Genomic DNA, 21,169 nt, shown 5'->3' with positions numbered 1-21,169 from the left:
AGCTATTAATATGCTTAATGAGTTTGCTCCCCAGCAACATGTTCCTGTGAAAACATGGGGAGTATATATTGCTCACTATGTTTCACAAAACAGTTAGGTACATATTTTGTCTTCATGCCTATCAATATTTGCCTTAAAGACACATTATATATAATTTGAAACATCCATGAAGCTTTTCCTCTTCCTGGAATAACTAGCACCCCTTCCTCAACCTCTTCCCCATTCAGGGGTTCTTGACCTTCACTGTGTTATGGACCCCACTGCCAATCTGCTATATACCTAAAGCCTATGTACCTTTCTTAGTATAATGCTTTTAAATACATAAAATAAAGAATAAAGCATGTAGAATTACAAAGAAAATCAATTTATATTGAAATTCAGCTATCAAAATATTAAAACCAAATATAAACACCAATATTTGGTATGATAATATGTATAGTCTCTGTTAATACATTAATAAAGTCCAGTGGTGGTTCTACTACTATAATTTTAAAGCAGTGATGAGTGTAAGAGATATTTTGAAATATCTACAATATCTGATATGGATGAGATATGAAAATAGCTATGATTTCTATTGGTGATGTTGTCACCAGTATGTTAATATTACTGTAGTTTGTTTTCTACATTTATGTTTTTCACTTTTACATCCATTATATTTAATGTGATTCTTACAACAACCTTGTGAGGTAGGCAAGATGTGAAGTCGATATTTTATAGACAAAGCAGCTGAAGCATAGCAGGAGCTTAACTGATGGAATCCATTTTCTCTTCCATCAAGCATCTTCTTGTATATTGTCTTCATCCAAATCCTTGACAGAAATGCTGAAGAGGACCTCTGTAGGCTACACCGATCCTGAATTCTTAAATAGTTTAAATAGATTAAACTAACTGGTACAGGAGTTTAAGCAAGTCAGTTTCACCTAGAAGTGTGATTATCCAACCCACATGTTGCCATTCTGTTCAAAAAGGATGGCACAAAAGACAGTCACAGTCACCTGGCTTACTGACAGAAATATTAATATTAATCCAATGAGTAAAAAGCACATGAGGATTGGATGCCACAAAAAAAAATTTCGACCTGTATCTACCAAGAAACTGTCATACCAACTAAAGAAGCCAAGTCTCTCTCTCTTCCAAAACCTTCATGGGGCCATGTTTTATTATAACGGTTTGTCACAGGTCCTAACCCACACTGTATTTGATTATATACATGTCTCATAATTAAGTCATTCCTCTTTATCACACCCGGCACTTAGTCCACTGCTGCCCATGTAGGAGGCACTCAAATTGGTAAAAGAGAAATCTATTCAAGCGAATGTTCTTCCAATAGTATCTGGCCCCCCTCCAAAAGCAAACTTGTGACTAGAAGAGGTACCAGTCTTTGCCACATTCCTACTAACATGACTGATTTAAATGCCGTTATAATTGGCTTGGTCATAGTTTCCAACAGGTGCAAAGGCTTTTGCTAGTTAAACCAGTTTTCATTGGATCATTTTGTTTTCTATGTGTGTTTTGACCAAAAACAAAGATGGGTTCTCTAACAACAGGGAGAGAATACATGAAATAGGAATACATCTATAAAATGATGGTCTATCAATAAGGAAAATAAGTGATTAATAAAATAAAACATCCGACTGTAGGCCTACCCAAAGAAAGGAAAAAAGACTAACAAACAAGAATATAGTGCTTTACCATTTACGTATCTTTCACATACATTCTCATTTGACCCTCACAACAGCCCTGTGAGGTAAGCATCACGGATATTCTTTTCGTTAAACACATGGAGACAGTAAATCTCAGAGTAGTTCACTGATATGCCCAAGGCTCTACAGTTAGTGAGTGATTTGTATTAACATCAGTCTTTGGCCTAAAAATTCAGCACCCAACTTCCCCTCATACTTGTCCCCACCTACTTCACAGGGATAATGAAGATAAAATGAATTCAGGCCTAGAAAAATACTTTGAGGGAAACAAGCGCTATATAATTATACCTACAAACTATGATTTTCCACAATATATGGCTCATTCCTCTTCTCATCCTAGCTTGTGTGTGAACCCAGAGTTGTATATTGCCTCTGTTCTATGCTCAATAAGCAAATAAGGCAGGCAGGGGGTACAGTGTGATCCTGTTTAAAGTTACATAAATTACAATCAGGGTAACCGCTGTTATTAGGCAAATTGAAAAACAGCACAGAAAGGTCAATGTGCAGCTAGGACCCACTAAAGCTCAGAGCAAAGCAATGCAAGATTATCAAACAAGGCATGATTGCATAGAAGGAAAATGTGATATCAGAGTTCAAACTGGCACACACACACAATTATCTAAGGCAAAGTGGTGGCAAAGAAGAGTTATTTGTTCCATGTTACACAAACAAGAGCAGAAGATTCATGGGAACATGTACAAAAGCATCTTGTGTCACACGGATCTGTCCAACTGCCTATAGGGAATGTACACAACTGCGTCACCTTCGAAGAATGACTGTACCTATGTTCCTGTCCTGAACTACACCGAGGAATAGCTCCATGCTAAACTGCCTTGGCTAAAATACAACCAGTGCCGTCATTCCTAATCAGACTAGTGAACAGAATGGCTTTCAAGGTACGGAGTTAGATGGCTGTATTTAGTTTTTTTTCGGGATTTACTTTGGATGCTCCTGCTTTAAGACCCAAAGAAAGTTATATTGAGTTTTTATTGATGATTCTGTGTGTTTATAACAGAGTGTGATAGGTGAATTAAACATATTAAAAGAGTTCTATAGCATCCATTCAGAAAAGATTACACACTATACAAAGTATTCAAGTCATACAAAACCGTTTTTCCATGTCTTTTCAACTGGGAAGAATCCTATTCAGCACACTTCTCCTCCTGAGGTGGTTCGTACTGAGCAAGCTGTGCTTTCAGTTTTTTTATTTTTTTCTACAGTAGCTTTATATTTCTCTTTCATTTTGACCAGTTCTAGGTGAAGCAGCTCTATTTCTGGATTTTCTGGGGTAGCAGCTCCTAAGTGATGCTTTAAGAAATCCAAAGCACTGTCAGGTTTCTCTGGTTCTTCATACCAACACCTTGGTCAGCGTGTCCAGCACACCTGACTTCTCCAAGTACCTCCGGAACGGCTCATGCTTCGAGTTGGCAGCTTTGTAATGGGCCATAGTGACAGCGGCAGCAGCATAGCTGGCCGGTTTTCTACATTTGTAATAGAAGGAAATGGTAAACTGTAGTTCAATATTAATGAAAATAAAGGTGGATTTTTTTCCCATCTAACATTCATAAACACATTGAACCCTATCCTTGGCTATCAGTGGATGACAGGTTAAGAACCCCTACTCTAGCTAGTTCCTACTTATTTTCAAAACTATATCATTTCTTCTAAAGAACTTCACCAACCTGCCCCTAGACAGAGTTAGCTGCCACTCTTCTGTATCCCAAGAGCACTCCACAACCTCTCCAGCCTAACACTTAGTACACCACTGGCTCTGCTTCAATGTGCTTGTTTGTCCCTCCTACAGGAGCACACATTCCTGAGGCATGGACCGTGGCTTGTGAGGCTTTATATTACCACCATGTAGCCCAATATCTGGCATATAGCAGGGGCTCACTAGACATTAAAAGGGAGGAGGAAGGAAAATTCAAAGATAAGGGAGCCATAGATCATAGACTATGATCTTTAAAACAGAATATTCAAGTTAGTAGCTTGAATGTTTCCTTGAGTCAAATTTCCTATCAACGGGATCTTCATATTTCAGGGAGTAGAGATGACTATGTGCACCTGTTCTACTTCCCTTTCAGCTCAGCTCTCAATTTTCAGCCTCCTAAGGAATCACAGTCCCGTACTACCGATCTAATAATAATAGTATCCCAATTTCACACCTATTTCTTTTAGGTTCTCATTAGTACAGATGAGGAAAAGGGGCAGCAGAGACATGAAGATAAAAGGCTTTCTTCACACCCTGAGCTATTTAGGGCTTTATCATTCAAATTTTCTTTATACTTTAAGTTCTGGGATACATGTGCAGAATATGCAGATTTGTTACATAGGTATACATGTACCATGGTGGTTTGCTGCACCTATCAACCTGTCATCTAGGTTATCATTCAAATATTAAAAGCCAGGAAAAATGATTTAATTTTAAGGCACATACATAATGTATATATTCTCCCTAGAACTCTATGTATTTGAAAATGATTGTTAATATTTCCTTAAAAAATAGAACACTAGTAATAAAACCCTCCTAAGTCCTCAGCACAGATGCTTTATGTAGAATAAACATAGATGCTTGTACACAGCAAGATACATTTTCAGACATAACTTCTTCTTATTAATGTCATATAAGCATTGGGACTTATTCATGCATATTCACTTAATTTTGTATGCGTCTCTTCTCTCCCAGTAATAAATACTTGCCATTCCTACCCAAATGAATGGACATTCACATATCAATGTGAGGCTGCATATTTCTTGGGTACAAGTTGATTTTTGCTCTACAATGAACGTGTTTATTATAGGAGGAAGAAGGTAGAGATCCACATGGAGATAAAATTGGAAAAAATTTATAACCATTTTTATTGTCTAATAGCGGTCTTCTATTCAGTGTTCTAATGTATGAGTACAGGTTGAACCAAGTCTTTAATTAGCATTTCAATGGCATTCAATAAACCCCTACAGACTATCCTATTGAAATATACTAGTCACCCTCACAAATTAAAGTTACTAAATTGAATCTGATTTAATATAAAGTTCTAAGATCTTGACTTGAATGAAGTTTATTTCACCTCATCATTTTATAAGGCACTGGCCCATTCTCACTGCATGTATTCTGTAAGCGGTATCTTATCAGGGTCTTTGGTAGGTAACCAAGGAGCAAATGCTAAAATATCCTTGTGGGTCTTGGTTCAGCATTCACCACCCTTTACCTACCAAGCAGCAAGTTGAAAGGCAGTATTCTGTGTCCTCCTTCCCACTAACTTTCCTAAATGGAGTGTTGGTTGTACACAGAAGAAAAGCTGGACAATGATTATGATGACAGATGAGAAGTCACTTGCATTGGAACTGTGGGTCAAGGAACTGATCTCAAAGAATTAGTCTATATTTGAGCCTCTACATCTTTTGAAAGGAAACCCCACAGCACCGTAACTGTACTTAGGATTCTAAAGTTCCACAACTTATTGCGTGCTCTTTTACCTGTTACATACCTGCATCTCTGATTTTATCATTCTTTTCTTATGTTATATTATTCCTTTCATTCCTGCTCTCTCTCCTCTTTTGAAAACATCTTATATTTTGAATTAGCTATTACCCTAAATTTACTGATTTGGTATATAACATTTGAGCTCTTCAGAAAAAGAATCTACCCCAAACTAAAAGTTTAGAAGTATGTTTAGAAGGCAGGCAAATTGATCTAATACATATAGAGAAACATTTGCTAAGTTTTTTTGCAATTAAACATAGTCATTCATAGTGGATATATTAGTATTACAGCAATAATTTTATACTGATTACCACCTTTAATTTACATAATACTGTACACATCTTTCCCAGGCAGAAGGGGAAATAGGAGGCTGGAAAAAACAATTCAAACAAGCAGAACAGGAAAGACAGCTTAAATACTGTTTTATGGTTCATAACAAAACTTATTTTAAAAGAAAATAAGGCCTGGGAAAATGTTTTCAGAATCATCGCTTGAAGTAAAGAGATTGTATTAAAGCAATTTGCTTGCAAATTTAACAGTCAGTAGATATTTTCAATAATCCACATTTTAAAGATTACTTGAAAACCTTAAATATTTTCTAAACAGAAAGAAAGGTGTTACCAGTAATTATCATCTGTTAAAATATAAACCCTGTGTCTAACAGTATAATGAATCAGATGTGAAGAGGGAAAAACTGAAAGGATGGAGAGGATAATAGAGCCAAGAGCAGGAGGCAGCTTTGGGGATGGATAAAGGACAAATCATTCCAGACAAATGTGATCACTCTTTTAAATCGCATTACAAGATTAATGGATGAAGGGAATGCACTAGAGGTAATATATATGGATTTTACTAAAGCATTTGATACACTACTCCATGAATTTCCACTTGCAAAATTAATTCAAATTGGGTAGAATATGCGCTATTGAAAATTGGCTCAAGGACCATAAACAAAGAGCAGTGACAAACATTGGTCCCTTATATTTAGGTGGGAGACAGTGTCCACTGCATTCGTGAGGACCCATGCCCACTTTGGCATCACACAACCACTTCACTGAAGATCTGGAGGAAGGAAAATGAAAGTACAGAATTCACAGATCTTGACATGGGAAGTATCACAAACCAAGGCAGTTAGAGCACAAAAAGAGTTAATAAAAATAGAAAATAAAATTAAATATTAGCAACACTTAACCTCTTTTAATGACTAAAAGAAGAACAAAGAATTACTAGAAAAATTGTTACACACAATTTTCATTTTAATTGTTAAAACACTGATTGGGGAAAGTGCTCTTAAAGTCATGCTGTCAGCTGGGCACAGTGGCTCACGTCTGTAATCCCAGCACTTTGGAAGGCCGAGATAGGAGGATTGCTTGAGCCCAGGAGTTCAAGACCAGCCTGGACAATATGGCAAAACCCTGTCTCTACAAAAATACGAAAATTAGATGGACATGCTGGTGTGCACCTATAGCCCAGCCGCTTGGGAGGCTAAAGCAGGAGGATGGCTTAAGACTAGGAGGCAGAAGTTGCAGCAAGCCGAGATCATGACATTGCACTCCAGCTTGGGTGACAGAGTGAGACTCTGTTCCCCCGCCCCCAAAAAAGTCATGCTGTCATTAAATAGGGTTGTTCTTCATTTAGTTAGAATCTGAGGCTGGGCGTAGTGGCTCATGCCTGTAATCCCAGCACTTTGGGAGGCCTAGGCAAGAGGATTGCTTGAACACAGGAGTTCGAGACCAGCCTGGGCAACATAGCAGGAACCCCCATCTCTGCAAAAAAAAAAAAAATTTAATTAAAAAAAAAAAAAAAGAGGCCTGGCATGTTGGCTCACGCCTGTAATCCCAGCACTTTGGCAGGCCGAGGCAAGTGGATTACCTGAGGTTAGGAGTTTGAGACCAGCCTGACCAACATGGTGACACCCTGTCTCTACTAGAAATACAAAAAAAGCCAGATGTGGTGGCAGGCGCCTGTAATCCCAGCTACTCGGGAGGCTGAGGCAGGAGAATTGCTTGAACCTGGGAGGCTGAGGTTGCAGTGAACCAAGATCTTGCCACTGCACTCCAGCCTGGGCAACATAGTAAGATTCCGTCTCAAAAAAAAAAAAATACATTGAAATGCTGTGCTCCTGTGTTGCTCCAAAATTTTAATTCATCCAAAGAAACTCATAGAAATGCTGAAGGAGCAAAGATAATTGATAAAGAATTCTTTTATAAATAAAAATTAAATAAATTTATAAAGAAGAATTTATTTATAAATAAAGAATTCCTTCTTTATAAAGAAAGAATTTAATGTCTACTTAAGTGAGTAACTAGGTATCAGTAATTTCCCCAAATATGTGACGAAAACAGGACAAATAATCATCTTAAGTGAATCTTGGCTTATTGTAGGAATCTTTCTGATGAAAAGTCTCCAAATACCATTTCGATAACTGCCAGGTCAAACTTAATATTGTTTCGGATTTTTTTTGTTAGAATTATTGAAATTATGTAAAATTTAATTGTTTAGAAGCAGCATGAGCTCTTAAAAAGTGGATGGGTAAAATATGATTTTCCTTTTACAGAGAGCAGGATCTTATTTATAATGAAAGCCATTTCATATTCATCTCGTCCATTCCTCATGACCACCTTGTGAGGGAGGTATCATCATCCCTGAATTATAGATGTGGAAACTGAGGCTCAGAGGGGACAAATCCTTACCCAAGACTATACCTTTAGTAATGTCAGAGTTACTAAACCCAAATTTTACAGACACCTAGTCTTGGAGTCTTTCCACTAAACAGAACTGTTTCTCATGTGTATGCCATGAAAGAGACTGTCTCAGAAGCCATGTGCCAGAGTCTGACCTTGACTTTAACTGTTCATTTTGTGCTGAATTAGATAATGTAATGGAAAGGGCCTAGCATAGAATCTGGGACAGAGAGGTGCTTAGTAATGTTCAGCTCATTTGCTTTTACCCTTACAATGTCTTCATTCAACAGTTATTAAGCACCTAAGAGGTGCTGGGCACTGCCCAGCAGGTCAATCATCTTAGCTCTTTTTAAGCTCAGGTGTCCTAAGTGAGACCTGAGGCCCCATGAGAGAAGACCCCTGTGTCTGCCTGTTCACTGCAGTGTCCTCAACACCTAGCACATACTCAGTGAAGACTTTCTGAGTTACAGAGAAAACATTTCACCTCATCCCTCCAAAGTTCTCGTGAGCTCTGGCCAGGCTAAAGCCTCATGTGCTCTCTTCATACAGCATCAGATAAATGACCAGCAACTCCCTGCACCCACTAAATTCCTGGATGGGACCATTAGGAAGCTACTTGGCTTCACTTGTCAAGGTTTTGGGTTTGTTTTGTTTTGTCTTGTTTTGTTTTGTTCTTTCTTTTCTTTCACCAAAGCATCCCTGGGGCCTGATAACAAGTTAAGGGCCATGCTAAAGCACTTGACGGCTTTGCTAATGTGGGGGACGGGTCTTCTGCTTCCCCTGTGCCTATTCTTGAACCTCTCCGCAGAAAATTCTGTAGAGGAGCAGTAAGAGTGCATGACTTTGTAGCTTTTGAACCATCTTTCCTGCAAATTTGGAAGGAGACTAGAGTAGGGAAGGCCCAGATGATAGAAAAGCTTGGGGCTTCCTTAGTGACTAGGCCAAATCTAAGGACAGGTCATGGGGCATGTAGCTCAGGTAGTGATGCACAACATAGAGATTCCCCATTGCCAGAGAAAAGACCTGCCCGTAACACAAAAACAAATGTGTGCATTCTGCCTGGGAATATTTTACACCACAGATATTTCCACCCACAATTGAATTAGTCTTGTTATTTTCAAAAGATACTTTTGTCATTTCCAAACCTCTTCTGCATCAGGCTTATTGCAGTTGGGGGAGTGCACCTGACGTCTTCAGTGAAGTGTCAGGTGTAATTTAGCACTGGGAGATGAATTATGGGATTGCCCTTTAGGAAAAGGCTAGGAGCTCAGCCCTGCCTGTCAAATAGGTCCCTGCCTTAAAGTGAATTCTGCAGGTGAATGAATCAGTATTTGGCATATCAGCATTTCATTGAGCCTCCATGCTAATGTCTTTTTGAAATGAAACCGAGAAAGCTGTTAACCTCAGTTAGCTGGGTGTCCCCTCTGTGACCGGGATAAATCATCAATGTAGAGGCTGAGAACTCTGTTCTTACTGCTTTGGGGAATGAGAGCCGGGAGTGTAGGGAAGCTGACAGAAGGAGACTCCAAATCTCAGAAAACTAAATCAGGATTTTTATCTTCCTTAAAAGGCGAAATAAATATTACTTTTCCTTGCCTCGTGATTTAGCAGATCTAAAAGGATTTTGGAGAATTTTATTCCATTAGATAGCATATCCTTATTTATCCTTTTTTCCAAGCCCTTTGATCATATATATATATGCATATGTGTGTATATGTTCATATACATAAATACATAAATTCCTGGGATGTCTCACAACTGAAAACCTGGTCTTAACTGCCTGAGTAGTTATGGTCAGCCAACTAGAAATTCTCCACCATTTGTTTTTTGTTTTGTTTTGTTTTGTTGAGACGGAATCTCTCTCTGTCACACAGCCTGGAGTGCAGTGATGCAATCTCAGCTCACTGCAACCTCTACCCCCTAGGTTCAAGAGATTCTTCTGCCTCAGCCTCCCCGGTAGCTGAGATTACAGGCATGTCCCACCATGCCTGGCTAATTTTTGTATTTTTAGTAAAGATGGGGTTTCACCATGTTAGCCAGGCTGGTCTTGAACTCCTGACCTCAAGTGATCTGCCCACCTCGGCCTCCCAAAGTGCTGGGATTACAGGTGTGAGCCACTGTGCCCGGCCTCCACCACTTCTTGAATATTTTTCCAAAACTCGGTTTCAAACAACATCTACATGAAATCTTCACGTCAACCTTGTGAAGCAGGAGTCATTATTTCTGATCTTCCATCTGAAAACACTGGGGTGCAGAGAAGTTTCGGGAGTGGCCAAGCTCAGGGTCAAACCCAGAGCTTCTGCTTCAGTTGTCTGTTCCTCAGTCGGTAGCTGCTGTGCAACCATTGTGGCCAGATGCAATGCCAGGCACCAGAAATCTTTCCCCTAACAATCCAGTGCAAACAGAAGGTTTATGACCTGGGCTTGCAGGCTGTTTTTTGCCTTGAAGGCTGTGGACTACTTCTTCCTGCAGCTGTCCCAAAGGGAAGGCTATTTGATTACTACTTACGTCTTTAGCCTTTGGTATTTACAATCAGTTGTGCTATTTATAGCTCCAATGTGCATGTTATTCCCTTTTTCACTTTGCCTGCCTGAGCTTTCTGAACTGGAAAAGGAGTAGATGAATGAAGTTAGGACCCATGATTTTGAGTGTTCAAGAGGAACACAGGGCAAGAAGCTAGAAGGATTCTCAATCAGCAGGAAAACAAACTAGGTTAAGTAAGCTGCAAGGTTTTTAGAACAATTGCAGATTCATGATAAAATTTATTCTCTAAAACTTAAATCCCAGAAAAAAAATTGAAAAGCACAAATTATGAAAAGGGCCATAGATGGCCTGTAAGCATGTAAGTGTCATGCTTGGAAAAGGAGCTTTCTTGCTTGCTCCTTTTATTCTTTGGTTGGAGGGAGGAGCGATCAGAGTGGGGATGAAACTGGCTTGTAAGGACAGAGTTCAAACATCGATAGAATGCAAGACACAAAGGTTTGAAGACCAGTAGGAGGGTCCAACTGCATGATTTTACGGAGGTGAAAACTGAAGCTCAAAAATGTCGGCCAATTTGTCCAAGGCCACAAAGCTTGTTAAATTGAAGAATTAGTACATAAGTACAGATCTTCCGGTGCCAAGTCAGTGTTCTGTATGACATCTGAGGTGGTCTAATTGAATTTCCTTCCTTTGTTGAAAGTCCCAAGTGGCAATTCCAAAGGAAAGAACATAAAATGACCATCCAGTGCTACTCAGTTTTGAAAGAATGCAACCTTTATTTCCAGGCCTGTTTTTCACTTTTGTTTACCCACACCCAGGTCCCACCCACCTACTCCCACAAAATCACATCCTCCACTAGCCTTCTGTTACCTCCCCGGAAAAATTTAACCATGTCTTCATTCACACTACATCTATAACTTTGAACATATCTCTATACTTCATTTATCCCTCATGTTGTAATTTATTTGTTCACAGGTCTCTTAAGATTCTATATATTGTGTTCCTATAGATTGTGAATTTCATGAGAACCCATTCACCTTAGCGCTTCCCCATATCTAGCATTGTAATTGGAAAATGGCAGGAACCCCATAAAAGTTAGTTGAATTGAATACCATCTGCTCTCCAGCAAACTGAAGTGGTCAGGCAATTCTATCTGAGTTTCATATAATCTGGCAATGACAAAGATCTATTGTCTTGGGCTTCATGTTGAAGTTTGAAGGTTCATTATAGCTTCTTCTCATCCCCTTAGCCTGTTTAAGGGTTGATCAGGGCCAGGCACAGTGGCTCACACCTGTAATTCCAGCACTTTGGGGAAGTGAAGTGGGAAGATAATTCGAGCCCAGGAGTTTGAGTCTGCAGTGAGCTATGATTGCACCATGCACTTCAGCCTGGGTGACAAAACAAGACCTTGTCTGGAAAAAAAAAAAAAAAAAAAAAAAACTGATCAGAATAGAAAGAAATTTATAAGTGTCTTCTTGTACTTGTGACTAACTGTACTTGTGCGAATAAAATTTGCAGTGATCTGGAGACCCTCGAAATGTACTTTCTCCTTGTGAATCAACTGAAATGGCATTACATTAGTTTTACTTCTTATTCTTTAATGACAGTGAATCAAAACTTCGTGGCAACTTTGCACTCTTTTTATATTTCCAGAAGCAGATATGTAGACAGAGCCAGAAATCACTCCTCAAACAGCAGAGAGATATAAGGAAGTACAGCTATATGACTTCACCTTTAAAGGAGTTACACTGATTGTGGAAGATGGTTTTCTTGTGAACCCCCCAAAGGAAAATTCTGAATCCACCTAAAGGAAATTTCTGGGTTTTCCAACTTGAACATCAAAATTAAATGCAGGGGAATTTAATGTTTTGCATGCCCAAATAGTCATTGGTTCCTCAGCATGTCAGTGGGATCAAATCAGAAGAGGTTCCCAATTAAACATTTAAAAAATGCATTCACACAAATCAAAACTACAATGAGATATCATCTCACCCCAGTTAAAATGCCTTATATCCAAAAGACAGGCAATAACACATGCTGGCAAGAATATGGAGGAAAGAGAACCCTCATACACTGTTAATGGGAATGTAAATTAGTACAACCACTATGGAAAACAGTTTGAAGTTTCCTCAAAAAGCTAAAAACAGAACTACCATACAACCTAGCAATCCCACTCCTAGGTATATATTCAAAAGAAAGGAAATCAGTGTATCAAAGATATCTGTACACCCATGTTTATGGCAGTACTATTCACAATAGCCAGATTTGGAAGCAACCTGAGTGTCCATCAACAGACAAATGGAAAGAAAATGTGATACATATACACAATGGAGTACTAATCAGCCATAAAAAAGAACGAGATCCAGTCATTTGAAACATGGATGGAACTGAAGGTCATTACATTAAGTAAAATAAACCATGCACAAAAAGACAAACTTTGCATGTTCTCACTTGTTTGTGAGAGCTAAAAATTGAACAACTGAATTCATGGAGATAGAGACTAAAAGGATGATTACCAGAGGCTATGAAGGGTAGTGGGGAGGGTGGGAGAGAAGTGGGGATAGCTAATGGGTACGAACAAAATAGTTAGAAAGAATGAATAAGACCTAGTATTTGCTAGCACAACAGGGTGACTATAGTAAAAAATAATTGCACATTTAAAAATACCTTAAAGAATATAATTGGGTTGTTTGCAACATAAATGATGAATGCTTGAGGTGACAGATACCCCATTTACCCTGATGTGATTATTACACATTGCATGTCTGTATCAAAATATCTCATGTACTCCATGAATATATACACATACTATGTACCCACAACTTAAAAAAATGTTTTTAACGCATTCACAATACATTAAGATTTTGGAAACTGGCTTGGTCTTTCTCTGTTCCATAACAGAAAAAGAAACTGCAATTCATTCACATTTCCACCACTGACAGGGAACTTACAAAGTATTCCATGGAAATAGGAAATAGGGATAACATAATAACTTCAATCCACAAATAACTCCCAATCCAATGTTAGCTGATAATTCCAACCCCTACTCACCCTTCCATGTATCAGAGCTGCCTTAACGAAGAGAGAAGAGGTGACAGATTGAGCTGCATCTCCTCGGATTTCCTTGGCATCACTTGAACATGCAAGGGCCGAAAGAAAGGAAGGAAAGGTAGGAAGGAAAATAAGAGAAAATCCACAATTCATATAGAACCAGAATCACTGAGATTTGATTATATTCACAAGACTAATAACCATCACAGGTCTCTCACATTCACCAATGGGAGAGGAAAGTGGAAGTTCTCCTTCACTGACTCCTTTATAAGAAGATCTATGTTGAGAGGGAAATCTCATACTATTCTCTCCACTCTCCAAACAGTATATGCTGTGGAAATACTTCCCCCAGGGGAACTCTAAATTCCTTCTGATTTGGTTTTAGCTGAGGGGTTGCAATCAGTCTTCCCTAAGGATCCCTCAGGTGAAGGGGGCAAGAAGGAAAAGAAAATGGACTGACACTGTCAGATCTAGGTAGAAACCCAGGACCTGTAGAAATTTGGAGCTATTTTCACTTTCTCAGGTGGGCTTGACTAAGATTAGGCCTTGACGAACTACGGCACATAGACCAACTGCCTTTCTTTGTACATAAAGTTTTCCTGGAACCCATCCACACTCACCATTTACATATTATCTATGGCTGCTTCCACACTACAATAGCAGAGCTGAGTAATTGTGACAGAGATTTGGGTCATGAAATCTAAAATATTTACTATCTGACCCTTTATAGAAAAAGTCTGCTCACCTCTATTAAGATTATCAACTGGCCAAGTGAGGTGGCTCATGCCTGTAATCCCAGCACTTTGCGAGGCCGAGGTGGGCGGATCACGAGGTCAGGAGATTGAGACCATCCTGGCTAACATGGTGAAACCCTGTCTCTACTAAAAATACAAAAAATTATCCGGGTGTGGTGACACATGCCTGTAGTCCCAGCTACTTGGGAGGCTGAGGCGGGAGAACTGCTTGAACCCAGGAGGTGGAGGTTGCAGTGAGCCAAGACTATGCCGCTGCACTCCAGCCTCGGTGACAGAGCAAGACTCTGTCTCAAAAAAAAAAAAAAAAAAAAATCATCAACCCTGAGCAAAGATAAGAAATGAGAAATCTGTGTAAAAGCATAGACCACAATCAAGAGTTTGTTATAAACTACATCTAGAGCCAACAATTATAATAGAATGTGACACATTTGTAATAAGTATAAATTTGTCTTTTCAACCAGGTGGGACTCCATTTGGCTGCAAGGAATAGAAACAACAATAGCAGGCTATAGCGGGGGGGGTGGTGATGTGTACCTGTAGTCCTATCTACACGGGAGGCTGAGGTGGGAGGATCACCAGAAGATCAAGTGCTAATGAGCTGAATCAATGATATACTGTCTATATCTTTCTACCTAGAAGTGAGCACTTGATCTCCTAGTGATCCTCCCTCCTCAGCCTCCTGAGTAGCTAGGACTCCAGGTACACACCACTACACCCAGCTATAGCCTAGTGAGGTGGGAGGATCACTAGGAGGTCAAGGTTACAATGAGCTATGATTGTGCCACTGCACTCCAGCCTGGGTGACAGAGTGAGACCCAGTCTCTCAAAAAAAAAAAAAAAAAAAGTGAGCTAAACAAATAGACTTTATTTCCCTCAAATAAGTCTAGGTGGCATTGATTCAATACTCAAAAATGTCATCAAAGAACCAAGCCTTTTCTATCTATGATGTCAGAGCCAAAGATGCTAAGATTCTTGACTTTTCCTTCATATTGGTTACACGATGAGTGCTATGGCATCAACCATGATGTGTGTGCCCAAAGAAGGAAAAAAGGTGAAGAAGGGAGAAAAATCATGCCCTCTGTGCCTATATCTTTCTACCTAGAAATGAGCAGCTTCCCCAGAAGTCCCATCCCACTGCTCTGGCAGACATCTGCTTACACCTCACAGCCAGATGGGTCCCAAAGCCACCCTCACTGCCCATGCTGCTGGGAAAGCAAGAATTTACCACCCCAGTCTCTATGTGGGAAGGCTGCAAAAGACAAGGGGTTAGGAATGGCTTTGAGCTAGCCAATCAGTAGTGTCTTCCATAGATAGTTTTTCTCGTTTTAGGTATGTAGGCACAGAGGGTAGTATCTATGAATATTTATTAGGTGGCCAAATGTACGGGTGGTTCAGTTGATTATTTATTTTATTCCATATCAAAGCAGTTATGTCCGGACAGGAACTGCAAAACCTTTTCTACAAATACTTCCAAAGATCTCTCAAGAGAATGCCGTTGAAACAGGGCAATCAGGTGGGAGAAAGAAATAAAGGTATTCAATTAGGAAAAGAGGAAGTCAAATTGTCCCTGTTTGCAGATGACGTGACTGTATATTTAGAAAACCCCATCGTCTCAGCCCAAAATCTCCTTAAGCTGATAAGCAACTTCAGCAAAGTCTCAGGATACAAAATCAATGTGCAAAAATCACAAGCATTCTTATACACCAATAACAGACAAACAGAGAGCCAAATCATGAGTGAACTCCCATTCACAATTGCTTCAAATAGAATAAAATACCTAGGAATCCAATTACGAGGGATGTGAAGGACCTCTTCAAGAAGAACTACAAACTACTGCTCAACAAAATAGAAGAGGACACAAACAAATGGAAGAACATTCCATGCTCATGGATAGGAAGAAGCAATATCGTGAAAATGGCCATACTGCCCAAGGTAATTTATAGATTCAATGCCATCCCTATTAAGCTACCAATGACTTTCTTCACAGAATTGGAAAAAACTACTTTAAAGTTCATATGGAACCAAAAAAGAGCCCTCATTGCCAAGACAATCCTGAGCCAAAAGAACAAAGCTGGAGGCATCACGCTACCTGACTTCAAACTATACTTACTACAAGGCTACAGTAACCAAAACAGCATGGTACCAAAACAGAGATATAGACCAATGGAACTGAACAGAGCCCTCAGAAATAATACCACATGTCTACAACCATCTGATCTTTGACAAACCTGACAAAAACAAGAAATGGGAAAAGGATTCCCTATTTAATAAATGGTACTGGGAAAACTGGCTAGCCATATGTAGAAAGCTGAAACTGGATCCGTTCCTTACACCTTATACGAAAATTAATTCAAGATGGATTAGAGACTTAAATGTTAGACCTAAAACCATGAAAACCCTAGAAGAAAACCTAGGCAGTACCATTCAGGACATAGGCATGGGCAAGGACTTCATGTCTAAAACACCAAAAGCAATGGCAACAAAAGCCAAAATTGACAAATTGGATCTAATTAAACTAAAGAGCTTCTGCACAGCAAAAGAAACTACCATCAGAGTGAACAGGCAACCTACAGAATGGGAGAAAATTTTTTGCAATCTACTCATCTGACAAAGGGCTAATATCCAGAACTTACAAAGAACTCAAACAAATTTACAAGAAAAAAACAACCCAATCAAAAAGTGGGCAAAGGATATGAACAGGCACTTCTCAAAAGAAGACATTTATGCAGCCAACAGACACATGAAAAAACGCTCATCATGACTCGCCATCAGAGAAATGCAAATCAAAACCACAATGAGATACCATCTCACACCAGTTAGAATGGCGATCACTAAAAAGTCAGGAAACAACAGGTGCTGGAAAGGATGTGGAGAAATAGGAACACTTTTACACCGTTGATGGGACTGTAAAGTAGTTCAACCATCATGGAAGACAGTGTGGCGAATCCTCAAGGATCTAGAACTAGAAATACCATTTGACCCAGCCATCCCATTACTGGGGATATACCCAAGGGATTATAAATCATGCTGCTATAAAGACATGCACATGTAAGTTTATTGTGGCACTATTCACAATAGCAAAGACTTGGAACCCACCCAAATGTCCATCAGTGACAGACTGGATTAAGAAAATGTGGCACATATACACCATGGAATACTATGCAGCCATAAAAAAGGATGAGTTCATGACCTTTGTAGGGACATGGATGAAGCTGGAAACCATCATTCTCAGCAAACTACCGCGAGAACAGAAAACCAAACACCGCATGTTCTCACTCATAGGTGGGAATTGAACAGTGAGAACGCTTGGACACAGGGTGGGGAACATCACACACTGGGGCCTGTCGTCGAGTGTGGGGATGGGAGAGGGATAGCATTAGGAGATATACCTAACGTAAATGATGAGTTAATGGGTGCAGCACACCAACATGGCACATGTATACATATGTAACAAACCTGCACATTGTGCACATGTACCCTAGAACTTAAAGATAATTTTAAAAATGTAAAAAAAAAATTAAAAAAAAAGGCCTCAGAATGAAACCTACCTTGCTGGCACCTTGATCTTGGATTTCCCAGCCTCCAGACTGTAAGAAATAAATCTCTCTTGTTGAAGCCAAAAAAAAAAAAAAGAGTTGGGGACTAGGCAGGTGGATGCTCTGGGTGAATGGCAGAGCTAAGATGCTCTCAAACACAGATGGTGCCTATCTGTTTGCTCACCAGATGGTTCTAATTGGATTGGCACAGGGTGGATTTATGGCTCATTTTAGGGACGGATTTTATCTTGGAATTTATGTTGAAGCTAAAAGTGTCCACAGCATTTCCTTTAGTAATGTGAACCTACTCACTTGACGTTAAATATTAAACTAGTCTCCTTAAATAAACCAATAAAATAGTAAGATAAGGTCAGAATCTGTAGGTTGACTTAGTCTCATCTACCTATGAAATTACAAAATAATTTCTCCTTTTTATTTTTCTTAGTCTTACTACTCACAAAGCTATTGTATTTATGTTATTATTCAATGCGTCTTTATAATGGAGAACCTCAAGAGTTGAAGATTTGTAAGTTTGAAACATGTTATGTCAGTCCTCTTAGAGGGTTAATGCCATTGTTATAGCCATGTCAACTTCGTCTCTTTGTCTGTAAACTTTCTACTTGTGGCTGGATCTCACCTCCTAGTCAGACAGGTGGAGGACAGAAAGTAATCATAGCTTGACAGGGATTTTGTTTTAGCGGAAGTTTGTCTATGATTCTATTGGGATAATAATAAAATAGTAATAATAATAGTAAAAGGTTGCTTGTTCTTTCAGGGTTTCACAGGAAAACAGAGCAATTCACAAATTTACAACTGTGGGAATTTAATGCAGGGAATTACAGGGAGACACTGAGAAGCCAATGGGAATGGTGAGGTTAACAATAGCAGGAAGCCACTACCCTCACTAGGCTGAAGAGACAAAGCGAGGAAGTGGCGTTACCAGAGCCCAGAGGCCAGGGTCATCTCATAGAAACTGGAATCATGGAAGAAGGCCTGTGTGGGAGAGCTAGAGCTACAGAGGAGACACAGCTGGGGCTGGAGCCCTATCCCAAAACAGAGTGGGAGGCAGAGATGTGCCTAATTTCTCCCTCCCAAACTCTGTTCTCCCTTCAGCTCCTTCCACTGCCTGAACCTATCTGGAAGCTAACTGACTGGTGAGCCTAGAAATGCAGGCTTTGGGGGATCAGATCCCAGCCACACAGAGCATAACAGGGGAAAGTGGGGAATGGAGTTGAAAGCAAACAGGCTTAGAAACAATACAGAAGCTCTATTCCTCCTCTTACCCCACTGTAGGTGAAAACATACACTTTGGCCTCTAGTAATTATTAAGTTGTGACTCTCAGCCATGTGTGGGTTTCTTTCTAGTTTTGGTTACGATGGTTATGTCAGCACATTAACAATCTTTATTGCTTATCCAATGGATGATAAATATTACTAGACTCTGTAGGAAATAGAAAGAAATCGGAGACAACATCACTGACTATATGTCATTTACCCTTACACTTATAGTTACTTGGAGGTTTTCTAAAACAGGTAAATCCTAAAACAAGAGGTAAAAGGTTTCCTATAGAGTAGATAAGAAGAGTGTTTTAGGTAGAGGAAGTACCCTAAGGAAGTGTGAAACACATTTTGCATGGCACACAAATATCCTTAACAGGAATACACAGTCTAGATGGGCTTGGGTGACAGAGAAGTCAGTGGAAAACTTTGGAGGTCCAACAGAGTACTTTAAATGTGATCACTAGGAAACACAGTAAACCTTCCATATGAAAAATGACATTGAGCTCTGCTTGGTGCCAGATAGAGCACTAAGGAGCTATTGGGATAGTCTAGTCAGGAGGTAGAGAGCAAGTGTCTGAATGTAAGGAGGCATCATAATGTGGTGGTTAATTAAGAACACAGATTCTGAAGCAAATCTGTCTGGGGTCAAATGTCAGTTCTACCACTTACTAGATCCTTCTCTGGAGGACAAAGATGATAATAGTAAGCGCCCCTGCTTGTAGGGTTCCAAGCATTAACTCCATGCCTGAGACATGATAAATGTTAGCCATTATTGAAATCATATTAGAGGACGAGCTTACCAAGGAAGGAAAAGAGAAAGAGTAAAATGCCCTTCAGGCAGCTCAGATGTATATTTGGAACTGTTTGTAATATAAATTGTAGTTGAAATCACTATGAATGCATAAACTCACTGCAAGACTGAATTCAGAGGAAGGAAAAACAGAGGATCCAGGACAGGCAGGAGACAATAGAAAAGCAGTCAAGGAAATAATAAGGGAATTCTGTGGAACAGCATATTAAAACCTCAGAGAGTAATAAAGTCATACAAAACAGTGGTCATTTGACAGGATATTGAAGCCCTGGATGAATGTCTTCTGTTCAGTTTGCTGAGTTGGTTTTCTGCTTACCATCATTTTTGCACGTTGCAGCATTTAAAATATCCCAATGTTGTATAATACAAATCCCAATGTTGTGTAAGTGCCTGTCATCAGTGACCATAAGTGATACATTTTTTAAATCATCCATAGGGAGTTGAGTGTACATCTTTAAATCTTCCAAGGAAGCTAATTTGGCAACAACAAGAGCACAAGACTTTCTTGTAGGGTGCCAGAGCCACGTCGCTAGTACCAGTTTCCCTGCTTCTCACTGGAGCCTAAAAACAATAAGGAGAAGGAGTTCAGGAAATGAAGACATTACCAACAGCCACAAAGCACCCAGAATTGGTGCAAACGGTCTGGCATTAGCCCAATACCAATTTTGGCTGAGGCTGTACATCTATATGACATATCGTTATTGAGCCTGACGTTTGGCATGAACAGTGAAGTGCTGGCCTGAGAGTAGAGATAAGGAAAGGAGATGAGGAAGAGAGAGATGGGTGGACAGATTTGCTGTAGGGTTTTGTATGTTCAATTTCCACCACTGCTTAAAGAATAGGTGTGCAGAACTTCATTTGGTGGCAGCTTAGAGAATGTGCCTTTCTGTGTTTCTCCTTTAATTAAAACCAGTAGGGTTGAAGTGCTTAGTAGTATGGAGGCCACTAGGGTTGTGGAAGGGGCTGTGATCTTACCAAGGGAATCAAAGAAGCTGGCTCTTGTGGGTCTTGTAGTGTGTCCTAGAAAGGCAGAGCCATTTCATTTATTTTTCTTAAGTGCCTTACAGTTCTTAGTCTCTATACATCACATGAGCCAACATTGAAGAGTTTGAAGAAAAGCCCCGTGGTTGATCAGTTTCTCTTATAACTAAAGTAACCATGTAATTTGTCCTCCAGGATTTTTATTGAAAGAGCATACAATGAATAGTTTTGCTGGGACAACAGGTATAAACTGGACCATCCCAGAATGATTAGAATATGTAATCATTGGCTGGGCGTGGTGGTTCATGCCTGTAACCCCAGCACTTTGGGAGGCCAAGGTGGGTGGATCACCTGAGGTCAGGAGTTCGAGACCAGCCTGGCCAACATTGCAAAATCACGTCT

General features: G+C 39.7%; 1 long non-coding RNA gene and 1 pseudogene across 8 annotated transcripts in view; one reads left to right on the top strand and one right to left on the bottom strand.

The window, feature by feature from the left end:
• Positions 1–21,169, top strand: part of LOC108583549 — a 115,938-nt gene that overhangs the window by 30,153 nt on the left and 64,616 nt on the right. The window lies entirely within an intron of this gene.
• On the bottom strand, positions 2,846–3,150 carry LOC116271222 (annotated as a pseudogene).

This window comes from Papio anubis, chromosome 18 (assembly GCF_008728515.1).
Source record: "Papio anubis isolate 15944 chromosome 18, Panubis1.0, whole genome shotgun sequence".
Taxonomy (NCBI): domain Eukaryota; kingdom Metazoa; phylum Chordata; class Mammalia; order Primates; family Cercopithecidae; genus Papio; species Papio anubis.
Note: the sequence above shows the minus strand (reverse complement) of the source record. Positions and strands in the feature narration are given on the sequence as shown.